This window comes from Callospermophilus lateralis, chromosome 8, assembly GCF_048772815.1.
Source record: "Callospermophilus lateralis isolate mCalLat2 chromosome 8, mCalLat2.hap1, whole genome shotgun sequence".
Classification (NCBI taxonomy): domain Eukaryota; kingdom Metazoa; phylum Chordata; class Mammalia; order Rodentia; family Sciuridae; genus Callospermophilus; species Callospermophilus lateralis.
The window spans coordinates 103,461,625-103,474,505 of record NC_135312.1 but is presented as its reverse complement, the minus strand read 5'-3'; the positions used below and the strand labels follow the sequence as shown (position 1 = coordinate 103,474,505).

At 38.4% G+C, this 12,881-nt stretch overlaps 2 non-coding genes across 2 annotated transcripts; both read left to right on the top strand.

Moving 5' to 3' along the window:
• The first annotated feature begins 3,591 nt into the window (after positions 1-3,591).
• On the top strand, positions 3,592-3,696 carry LOC143406632 (U6 spliceosomal RNA). The gene has a single exon (XR_013092266.1). It is a non-coding gene; the product is annotated as a U6 spliceosomal RNA (small nuclear RNA).
• Positions 3,697-8,997: 5,301 nt separating this feature from the next.
• On the top strand, positions 8,998-9,104 carry LOC143406642 (U6 spliceosomal RNA). The gene has a single exon (XR_013092275.1). It is a non-coding gene; the product is annotated as a U6 spliceosomal RNA (small nuclear RNA).
• Positions 9,105-12,881: the final 3,777 nt, after the last annotated feature.

The window sequence follows — 12,881 nt, the reverse complement described above, 5'->3', positions numbered from 1 at the left end:
TGAAGGGATGACTGTTCTGGACAGAGGGGACAGAAGAGAAAAGGTCCTCAGGAACAACTTGGCATTTTGGAAGAACAGGGAGAAGACCAGTGTGGCTCTAGTATACAATGCCCTGAGGGAGGAAAAGATAAGAAATAAATTAAGAAATAAATAGGTGAAGGAGACGGAGGCCTTACAGTTTGCATTACATTTTATATTTAATGAACCTCTACTTGGGCATTTGAAACAGAGGATTTCAAGGATGTGGTTTAGGCTTTAAATCACCTTGGTTAATGTACAGAGAATAGGTAGAATGGGCCATTGGTTGATGAGATTTAGGTAGAGGATGACAGAGTAAACTCCTGTGATAGTACTGAAGATGAGAAAAGCAGAGCAAGTAGAGAGCTTAAAGGCAAATGATTAACTCATTTTGACATTTTAGTTATCCAGATCCAGGGACAACTGTTCAGAATCCAGTGCATTTAATAACCTCTTTAGAGACTGATGCTTGTATTGATGACTCTCAAATTATAGTAACAACCTTGAGGATTGTGTTGGGTTGAGAGTCATGTTTCATAAACTTTCTGGAATTTTCTTTCTTTTTCAACTTATAATTGCAATATGATAAGTATATAGATAAGCGCATATATCCTAAGAACATTACTGCTCAAGGAATGTTCACAACCAGAACATATCTTTGTATCCAGAATCCAAGTCAAGAAATAGAACATTAGTAATCCTAGGAACCCCATCATACTGCCTTCCAGTCACGGCTTCCTCGAAAGGGCAGCCTCTATGCTGTCTTTGAACAACATAGTTCTAACTATCCTTACTCTTGATAAACATAAAATCATTGCATAAATATGCATTATTTTATGTTTGGCTTCTTTGATCCAATATTATACTTGTGGGGTTCTTCCATATTATTGCACATAGTTATGGATAATTCATTTTATTCCATTCTGTAATTATACCTAATTTATGAATTTATTCTTCTGATGGATGTTGGGGTAGTTTCCACTTTGAAGCTATTATAAGCAGTGCTACTGTGAACATTCTAGTACATATCCTTGGTGATGACCTTGTCTTTTGATGGAATATTTTGGTAACTGCATTACAATTAAGTTATCAGGGTGGGGGTGCTGAGGTATAGTGCTTGCCTTGCATGCACAAGGCCCTGGGTTTGATCCCCAGCACACACACACACACACGAAAAAAAGTTATTTTTTTTAATCTGCTCATCATTGATGAGCATCATGTTTGCAATATTTCAGACATTTGGATCTTAGTGCAGATAATGAAGGACTTTGCTTTCACGAAGGTAAAATTGGGGGCAATAAGGAACTGTTGATGTGGGAAATTTTACTCTTGGAAGTATAAAATATTCTGAACTGTTCATGAAGGGTTTTTTTCTTAATTTTTTTATTTGTTATTTTTAGTTATGCATTATAGTAGAATTTATTTTGACATATTATACATATGTGGAATATAACTTCCCATTTTTATGGTTGTACATGATGTGGAGTTACACTGATCATGTATTCATATATGAACATAGGAAAGTTATGTCTGATTCATTCTACTGTCTTTTCTATTCCCATTCCCCCTCCCTTTCCTTCATTCCCCTTTGTCTAATCCAAAGTACTTCTATTCTTCCCTAACCACTCCCCTGCCCTTTATTGTGTGTTATCATCCACATATCAGAGAGAATTGGCCTTTGGTTTTGGGGGATTGGTTTATTTCACTTAATATGATAGTCTCCAGTTCCATCCATTTACCTGCAAATGCCATAATTTCATTCCTCATTATGGCTGAGTAATATTCCAGTATGTATATATATATACCATATTTTCTTTATCCATTCATGTGTTGAAGGGCTGTTGAAGGTTAGTTCCATAGTTTAGCTATTGTGAATTGAGCTGCTATAAGAATTGATGTGGCTGTGTCACTGTAGTATGCTGATTTTAAGTCATTTAGGTATATACCATGGAGTGGGATAACTGGATCAAATGGTGTTCCATTCCAAGTTTTCTGAGGAATCTCCATACTGATTTCCAGAGTGTTTGCATCAAGTTGCAGTCCCACCAGCAATGTATGAGTATACCTTTTCCCCCAACATCCTTGCCAATGTTTATCATTATTTGTGTTCTTGAAAATTGCAGGGGGGTAGGGAGCATGCGGGCAGGAAAGATGGTGAAATGAGATGGACATAATTACCCTAAATACATGTATGATTGTACGAATGGTGTCACTCTACTTCATATACAACCAGAGAAGTAAAAAAATTCTGCTCCTTTTGTGTACAACAAATTGAAGAACTTTCTGCTGTCATGTATAACTGATTAGAACTAATAAAATAAATAAAATAAATTATAAAAAATAAAAATATTTTTTTTAAAAAAAGAAAATTGCCGTCTGTCTGGAATAAGATGAAATCTCAATGTGGTTTTAATTTGCATTTCTCTAATTGCTAGAAATGTTGAATGTGTTTCCACGTATTTGTTGACTGATTATACTTCTGTGAAGTGTCTATTCAGTTCTTTAGCCCATTTATTTATTGGGTTATTTGTTTTGCTTTTGGTGTTAAAGTTTTTTTGAGTTATTTGTATATACTGGAGATTAATGTTCTATCTGTTGTGCAGGTAGCAAAGATTTTTCTCCCATTCTGTAGGCTCTCTCTTCACGTTCTTGATTGTTTCCTTTGCTATAAAGAAGCTTTTTAATTTGATACCATCCCATTTATTAATTCTTTATTTTACTTCTTGTGCTTTTAAGAGTCATGTTGAGGAAATTCAATTCCTAAGCCAACATGTTAGAGATTTGGGTCGGGGCCTACTGTTTCTTCTAATAGGTGCAGTGTCTCTGGTCTAATGTCTAGGTCCTTGATCCACTTTGAGTTGAGTTTTGTGCAGGGTGGGAGATAGTCCCTGGTTTTTTGACCTTCTTTTTAAGTTCTTGCAAACTGCATGACCAGCATCTGAGAACATTGTGGCTTTTCTACATCATTTTACTATAATGGACCGTAATCCACAGTCATACAATAAACAAAGTAAGTGAGACTGTCTTTAGAATATCTTTGATACTGGTATAGTCCTCAGAATTACATTGGAAAACATACCATTCCATATCCTACCACAGTTGATTAAAACCAGGGGGACCTGCTCAGTGGTAGAGCACTTGCTTAGGACTTGGGATGTAAACCCCTGGGTTTCATCCCCAGCAACAGGGAGGTGGGGGTGAGGAAAAATAAAGCCAGCGGTTTACTTCTTTTACATACTTCGTGATTTTTTTTTTTTTTTTGGTAGTGGGGATTGAACCCAGAGGCACTTAACTACTGAGCTACCCCCCAGCCTTTTTTATTTTTTATTTTGAGACAGGGTCTCAGTAACATGCTAGATTCTCCCTAAATTGCTGAGGCTGGCCTCAAACTTACAATCTTTCGATCCTCCTACCACAACCTGCTGAGTTGGGATTCCTGGCAAACACCACCCCACCCTAGACTTCTAGTTTTTCAATCTCTAAATCATAGTTAAATATATTACAAAGAGAATTCACCAGAGGTTGCCTTGACAGGACAAATCACTGCACAACATCTAAAAGAATCAAGTGGGAGCTCACTTTGGCAGGACATATACTAAAATTAGAACAATACAGAGAAGATTAACATGGCCCCTGAGCAAAGATGACATGCAAATTTGTGAAGCCTTTCATGTTTTCTATCATTTAATAAAAAATATATGCATAAAAAAATGTTAAGTAGATATAGCACTCTACTCCTTCGTTAAGCTGAGCTCCTGTTGCCCTAGCCTAGGACAATAGCATGTATTTTTCTGTGATTTAGGCTGCTCTATCCTGAATTGCTAGCCCAGATGTCTCTTCTGTCTCACCAGAATGATTGCCAAAACATTGACACAGAATGTTTAAATCATGTTCTTGGACCCAATTAAACTTGAAATGATTCTATTTTTTAAATGAATATTGCATTCCCTACATGTAATTTACCTCTACAAATATGAAACAAGAAAGATTCATCCAGTATCAATGGCACCGAGACCGGATTATCTTTCCATTTCCACCTTTGATAATCTCATTTGACCTTATTCAAATATTTAATTCCACCAAGCACCAGTTTCTCATCACAATTACCTATTGTGAAGGTAATTATGTTTTGTAAATTAATTTTTCAAAAAAGATGATAAACAAAAATTCCTTTTTGTTATCTAAATTACAAAAGCTCAAAATTAGGGAAATAAAATATGATATATAAAAAATAAAATAAAATATGATATATAAAAAATCATTCTTAGCACTGTTAGCCAAATCTTTCTTGCTCTTTACCGCTGAGGAAGTTTCCAGACCCCTTATATGTGGTGCCAGGGGAGAACAGGGGGCCTGTGGCTAGTTCTGGTCAAACAATTTTGAGTGGAGGTAAAAGGTCATTGCTAACTAATAGAACTTAATATCCCTGTTCAAAACCTTCAGAAGCTTCCTTTCTTCTGTCATTGTAACTAACAATGTTTCAAATGGTGGCTGCCTCTTCAATCTGGGTCCCTAAGTATCGATGAAGAAGAGACTCTCAAGGCCAGCTCATGATGGCCATGTAGTGTGAGCAAGAAAAAAACTTTGTTGTTTCAAGACTCCAATATTTTTATGTTATTTGTTTCTGCATCTTTACCTTTAACTTTACCTAACACGTCTCAACTGATACAGACATTAGCTCCAACTTAAAATCATCTGCTTGAATTTTTCTTGAGACAATTACAATCTAAGAAGAAAAACAAATTGTTTTTCCATGCTGAGGGTAGAATCCAGGACCTTGTACATGCTACTAAAAGGAATTTTCACACATTTACTCAATAAATATTTGTGAAGTTCCTACTACATCAGGCAGTATATTAGGCCCTGGATTTATAGCAATGAATGAACAATGTAAAGATCCTCTACTCTCCTGAAAATTGAAAGGGGCAAAGAGAAATAATTAGCTTGTATCTAAGTATGGTGAATGCTACAATTGGAAAAGTATGGTGTTATTATTCACTCGTTGAATATTATACAAGACTGCCAAGAAAGAACAGGGAAGGAAGGAACAAGTCTCCAGCTCTTGAGAAGTATTTTGGAAACACAGAAAGTGTTCCTTATATATGAGCCCCTGAAGGGCTCCAGCATTACTCTTGACCAATGTAGGGTTACAGGAAAGTAATTAACTTCCCTGAGTCTTTGTTTTATCATGTATAGAGCAGCACATTAAATATAACCTGTTCTGGCTGACTTACAAATTGCTCCAAGAACTCAATTAGGCAGAGAATATAAGTGTCCCCTAAAAATAAACAGTGTTATGACTCTTTGAAGATTTTATAGTGCAACAAAGGAGCCTATAAACATACAGTTTAAAAAATATTGGAAGCCCTATAAAACAACATACAAAGAAATTGGACATTAATATTGTATCCTTTATGATAGCAGAAGCAAATGTGACTCCATTTTGTTTTATGACTTCATCCTATAAAACAACCATGCCAAGTAGAAGGGTCATGACTGGGGCAAGATGTTCTTTTCCTTTTGCTATAGAAACATTTAAGAACATGGAACTACCTAATGGGGCTCTTTTTCTGTAACTGGGGTGACTGGGCTAACTGTGATTGGTTAGGCTTCCCTCCGCTTGACTGCACTCTCCAGCTTCTGTAACCTGGCTTGCTTGCATTGGCTGGACCCCTAACATCCCTTTTGTGTTTTTCAGGCTTATAAGGAGCGCCCTTGAAATTGTTTGGGGCTGATCAGGGGAACAGCTTTATGTTCTGGTCAGCCGCCAGCGGTGTGCCACCCCGGTGTGCTTCAATAAAGGTTTGATTCGATTATATGTGAGTGGTCTGGAAGTCAGTTTATGAAACCCTGGGATGAAGCTTTAACTATAACACTGTGGGAAATGGCACTGAGTTATGCAAGGAAAATTATACCGTTAAGTATCTAAAACACATTATTAATTCCCAAATAATGTCGCTAAAGCTATTAGGATTTGGCCAAAAAAAGCCAAAAATACCCTTGTAATCCTCATAAAGAATATTCAGTACTTTTTTGTCAGTGGAATGAAGTGAGTATGTAACAAGTTCATAACAACAAAGAAATGCACACAGTAGTAAGAAAAACTCATTGTCTTCGAAATCTGTAATATTAGAAGCATGAACACTTATATCCTGTTGGAAATGATATGTAGTTTTCTAAATTCATTGTCTATTCTGAGTCCCATTCAGATTAGAGTTTGGAATCTCAAGGTAACATTGTAAGAGATGATGAAAGGCACATTTGTTGCTAGTTGTCAGGCAAACACAGGCATGAGTTATTGGCATGCACAAGCATACCTCTATTTTGTACATAAAGTGGGTGTAGGTGCTGAACTGCTTTTCTATTGGTCACTTTCTCTCCCAATAGCAGAAAAGAAAGTATTATTTTTCCACCTAATTAGCATACTCTGGGAAAGTAACCAACTGTGTTTCTTTCCCTAGCAGTGTTAAATATAGACTTTAAAGCCAGTTCCTTTTATACTTGATTTTGGCATTGGTAATCTAGATTTTTATTTACAAAAAAACACTGCAGAAAAAAAAACTTCAGAAGTTCAAATAAGCAAATAACACCTAATAGTTATGCCATGAGAAATATGAAAGAGAGATCTGTTTTCTTGAATAAGTTTTAATAAAAAGTAAGTAATCTATGGTCATCCTACCAAGGTGAAACCAGGAAATACTTTACCCAGGAAACAAAGAACAGCAAAACTCCATTTTCTAATCCATCCCACCTGAGACCCATAGGATGAGACAAGAAGCCAGGACCTAGGAGGAAAGCAGGGTCATAGCAAAGAAGTAAGGAAAGAGCCCAAGAGAGGGGCACCATCCTGCACCCATGAGGGAGCTCAGTATGACCTGAAATGTAACCAGTGTAACCTGCAAAGAAACACACTGCTCTTTTAGTAATGAGCTATAAAGAACTGCATAATGCAAGAACATGTCATATTTTTCTACCTGTTCTCTCTTGTCCTGGTTTCTCTCTCTTGTAAATATAATGAATCTTGTACCCATTGATACAACATTATTTCACAAAGCATTTCAGGCTCTCTACTTCCAGTTGGAGGGAAAAAAAAAGCCTTTTTTCTTTCTTTCTTTCTTTTTTTTTTTTTTGGTATCAGGGATTGAACTCAGGAGTGCTTGAACCACATCCCCAGTCGTCTTTCTTCCTTCCTTTCTTTCTTTCTTTCTTTCTTTCTTTCTTTCTTTCTTTCTTATTTTGAGATGGGGGTCTCAATAAGTTTCTGAGGCTAACCTCAAACTTCTGAGCCTCCTGCCTCAGTCTCCTGAGTTGCTGGGATTCCAGGTGTGTACCACCATGCCCAGCTTGCTTGTACTCTTAACTAAGAACCAGGATATGGTATCACTCTATGCTGCAAACAAATAGTCAGGGTTCTCCAGAAAAACAGAAAACACACACACAGTTATTTTAAAGAATTAGTGGGGCTGGCAAGTCCAAACTCTATAGGGGAAGGCCAACAGTAGCAGATCAGGAACCCAGGGAAGAGTTGATACTGCAGACAATATCAACAATATAAGGCAAAATTCCTTATTCCTGGGATGGAGATGTGACTTGGTGGTAGAGTGCTATGCCTAGTGTGCATGAGGTTCTGGGTTTAATCCAAAGTACTGCAAAAAGTAAAGAGTTTTGGGTTGGGCGTGGTGGCGCACACCTGTGATCCCAAAAGCTTGGGAGGCTGAGGCAGGAGGATCACAAATTCAAGGCCAGCCTCAGCAACTTAGTGAGACCCTGTTTCAAAATTAAAAATAAAACCAGGATGGGTATGTAGCTCAGTAGTAAAGTGTTCCTGGGTTAGATCCCCAGTATTAAAAAAATAATAATAATAATGCATTTTGGAACATCTGGAATTTCCTATTATATTCCAAAAAAGTATAGAAAATTTGTTCTTTAAAATTCTTTTTTTCCTCAGGGCACTTCTGTCTTTTTGTCTTAAGGCCTTCAACTGATTGGATTCACAGATTGGTGTGCTTTTATTTGTTTATTTTTAAGATCTAAGTTGACTTTATTTGCAATCCTAGAACTGGACAACACTTTGTTTTATAAAATAGAATAAGTGTTCCCTAGACTGAAGTTTTACCAACTATTAGGTTATCTGGCCTAGCCAAAACCCTTTCAAATGCTCATTCTGTCCCACACTGAAATAATTGTTCTACATGTACCAACTTGTCTAATCCTAATAACCCTATGGGACATATTATTACTGTCATCCCCATTTTACTAAATGAAGCCCAGGAGGCTTAAGTAACTACAAATGCAGAAGCTGGGACTCCAGTGTTTGCAGCCAGACTCCAGAGTTTATGTTCTCGGGCACTGCACTACTTCCCTGTCACCAGCCAGTAATATCTGTTAGATATCAATTTTTTACAGAGACCTTAGACATATCTATGCAACAGCACTTTGATGTAGGGGAAATTCTGTGTTTACAAATAAGGAGATTTTTGAAGCACAGAGAAGTGGACAGCAGAGATTTGAACCCCTTTCCACTCAGTGTCCAAAGCACATCTTCTTGCCACGCTGCCTCTCTGTACATAGTTCACCTGTGGTAAACATTTTAGAAGTGCTTTTACTATTTTCTGTTCTAAGGACCTTAAATAAGTTGAACAAAAGTTGCTTTTCTCTTTCAATGTGTCTTACACTGTACAAATAAGTACTGAGTTTCTGACTTTTCATGAGCCAGGTACTAAACTACTGTGTGTATAGAAAGTAAGGGACAACTCATCATTCTCCCTGAGGCAGTTAAGTAAGAGAAAATGAGCAGTGAGGTTCAGAGCAGAACAGAAATTGAGCCTGAGGAGGGAATTTGATTAAGACTTGCCCTCTGGCAAGAGCTTGTAGTGGGAAGGGAATTGCAAAACAGAAATCACCTGTTTTGCCCTGTTGGCTTGTTAAACTGGAGTTAGGTGAATTTACTTGCATTCTGTTTTAAAAGTGACTAATGTAGTGCTTGCTTCAGCAGCATAAATACTAACTTTGGAACAATACAGAGAAGATGAGCATGGCCCCTGTTCCTGAATCATACACAAATTCGTAAAGTGTTCCATATTTTAAAATATGGAACACTTTACCATGTAAAAAGTTTTATTCCAGAGGAGGTTTAGTTTCCTAATGGGGCCCAGGAGAAGGCAGAGCATAATGTAGGTTTACTGTAGATAAGGATCATAATGTTTGCCACCCAGGACCTTTCACCTCCTTATAAACTCTGACAAAATGTATGGCTTATGACACAAAAGTTTCTTTCTTCCTTCCTTTTTTTGTTTTTGTTTTGTGTTTGTTTGTTTGTTTTCCTTTTCTTTCTTTATTGTTGGGTACTGGGGATTGAATCCAGGAGTGCTTTACCAATGAGCTACATCCCCAGTCCTTTTTATTTTATTTTGAGTCAGGATCTTGCTAAATTGCTCATGCTGGCCTCGAACTTGTGATCCTCCTGCCTCAGCCTCCAGGTCTGTACCCAGCTCATACCTTGCTTCTTCTGAGAAGCTGTATTATACAGTAGTTGAGAATGTGACCCAGAAGACACCCAACTCATTTAAATCCCAGCTCTAGCTGGGTACAGTGGTGCACCCCTGTAATCCCAGCACGGGGAGACTAAGGCAGAAGGATTGCAAATTCCAGGCCAGATTCAGCAATTTAGCAAGACCTGGTCTCAAATAAATAATTAAAAGTGTTGGAGATAGATCAGTGGTCGAAGGTCCCTGGGTTCAATCTCTAGTACAACAAAACTAAAATAATAATAATAATAATCCCAGCTCTAACACTTATAAACTTGTTGGCCTTGGACCAGTTTCTCAACCTTCCTATGCCCAGTTTCCGTAGATATAATGGAGGTGGTAGTAATTTTTGAATCATACTTTTGGGGAGGATTAATAATCTAACCTATATAAAATACCTAAAATCATCCTTGGCTCCAGATAACCTGGCCAATGTTAGGAAGTTTTGTTATTCCCTGTCATGGCCTGGAAAACCCTACCTTGCTCTAGGCTAGCTTGTCTCTGACATTGTCTCTTGCTCACAAAATCACTCTCCTCCTCTGTTGGGTTAGGCTCACTCTCCTCATTTGTTCAGTAAATGACTGTTCATTTATTCAAATAATATTTATTAGGAAAAAAATAAAGAAGAAATTTGAAAAACAAGACAAAGAGAACAAATGATATTTATAGCCGGACACAGCGGTATGCCCCTGTAGTCACAGCTTCTAAAGAGGCTGAAGCAGGAGGATCACTTGAGCCCAGGAGATGAAGGCTAGCCTGGGCAACATAGCAAAACCCCATTGCAAATAAATAAATAGAACTTATCTACTGTATCTGCCTATTTGCCAGAGACCTTTCTAGGAGATGATGACACAACATGAATGAAACAGACAAAATCTCTGTCTTAGATGAAAGACACAGAAGACAGAATATATAGATAGATAGATAGATAGATAGATAGATAGATAGATAGATATCTTTAATAACAAATGATCTGTAGGAGAACAGCAATGAATAACAAGAAAGAACTGGGATGTGTGCTATTTTAAGTGAGAAAGGCTCTCCAGGTTAGGGGATTTGGGGGAAAGAGACCATAATGAAGACAGAAAACAGACCACACATATATTTGGAGGAAAATTATTCCAGTCACAGGAAACGGCAAGCAAAGGCCCTGGCAGGGCTTACACAAGAAAGTCAGTGTGAATGTGAAATTGAGAGGAAAGGAGGTCATAGGGAGCCAGACACTGGGCCGTATCATAGATCAAGATGAAGAATAGGGTTTTATTCTCAGTGTTGAAAAGATAGGGTTTTTCTTATTTATTTGTTTTACTTATTGATTTTTCATTATTTATTGGCAGTACCGGGGACTGAACCCAAGAGTACCCTACTACTGAGGTACATCCCAGTCCTTCTCATTTTTTAGTTTGAGACCATCCCACTGAGTTACCCACGTTGGCTCTGAATTTTTGAATGTGCTGCCTCAGCCTCCCCTGTAGCTGAGATTACAGGTGTGCATCATCACACCTGGTTTAAGAACTGATTTGTGATTAATAAGCCTCACTCAATTTGCACAGGAAGCTAGGGTAGCACAAATGGTCTAGGTGGGTTAAATCCCTTAGGTGGACTTGGAGGAGAATCAAGTGTTTGCCTTTGGTGAAGTTAAGTTGGTGAATACAAATAAACCTACAATGAAGAATCTGTGAAGGTACTTGGATATGTTTATCTGTCATTCCAGGGAGTGAAAAACCAGCCTCTACTTCAGAGTAAAGCCTGCCCAAGGAAGGCATGACCCTTGTCCTTGGAAAGACCCACAGAGCATTCCTCGGCACATACCCCCACTGCTGAGTTGTTTATCTACAAATAACAGGAGAGATCTGCTGTGCCAGGTGTCCCTGACTCAGGCTAGGTGAGGACCCATAGCAACCCCTCAGCAACCACCAATCAGAGAAAATACCTGGTGTGCCAGATGACCCCCCAGTAGTTTATGGTGGTTGATAACATGTTGGGAAACCATATAGTTCAGCATGTACTCCCCTCGTGGCTTAAACTAATCAGTTCAAAGGAATCCCCCTCTTGTACTAACCAATCACCCCTACCCAACTTGTTCCCGCCAGTGAATGTGCTAATCATGTTTTAGAGTTGTTTTATGATTTTCCCACGGTGTGTGATGATTTGCTAAGAGATACTATGATGTATGTGAAGTCCCTGCCTTCCCCAGAGAGTGTATAAAACTGCTGCAAACCTTGGGCTTGGGGCCTTTCAGGGTCACCAGTTGCTGTGTGCACGCAGAGGACCAAGCTAGCTTGCAATAAACACCTCTTTGCTGCTTACATCGATCTTGGTCTCTGGTGGTCTTTTGGGGGTCCTGAATTCCAGCATAACAGAAGAAGTTACCTGTGTATAGAAAGTATTTAAGCCATATGGGTGAGGTCTCCCTAAGAATAAGTATGGAGGGAGAAGAGAGGAGATCAGAGCTTGGAAATCTTGCATAATTTAGAATGTTTTTTTAAAAAAAGGAAGGGGATTATCAAAGGAGAATAAAAAGAAGGAACATTGAGGTAGGAGAATGATGGATTAAAAGTGAGATAAAGGCAAAAAAGAGAGTTCAAGGAGAGTGTGTGTCCCGTGTCAAATGCAGTTAGAGGTGAGGTTAGATGAAGCCTCCAAATTGATGATTAGACTTCAGCTAGAGGTCACTGAAGATGGACAAGAGCAGTTTCAGTGCAATGAGGCATATGAACTTGACTATGAGAAGTCAAGAAACTAGAAGCCCCCTGAGGAGTTTCACTTGAAGGTAGGACATAGGAATAACACAGCAATGGAAAGGGTTTGGAGTATGTTGTTTTTGTTTTTGTTGTTGTTCTTTGGGGGGTATTGTTCATTTGGATTAAAATAAGAGAAATTTATTCTTTCAAGTTTTGGAGGTTGAAAGTTCAAATCAAAGTACCAGTGGAGCCAAGTTCTCTTAAAGTCTCTGGAGCAATTCTTTGTCTCTTCCTAGCTTCTGGTGATTACTGGAAATCTTTGGCATTTTCCTAGGCATGTAGATGTAGCACCCCCAACTCTGCCTCCATCTTCATGTGGCTCCTCCCCTGTGTGTCTCTGTGTTTCTGTCTCTACATGGTGATCACCTGTTAGAGTCTGTAAACAAGTCAGGATGGTGCCTGGCAAAATGCCAGAGGGAGTGGTTTGTGAAGTAATGCCAGTGAGCCATTAAGTGTGGAGATTCCTGATTGGTTGACTGCTGTATCTAGTTTATGTTAATTAGATAAGCTGTGTGGAATATATAAATATCCCTCGGGTCTTACAATAAACGGCTCCCACTCCTGCTGTATCAATCTACGCAAGTTTCTCGTC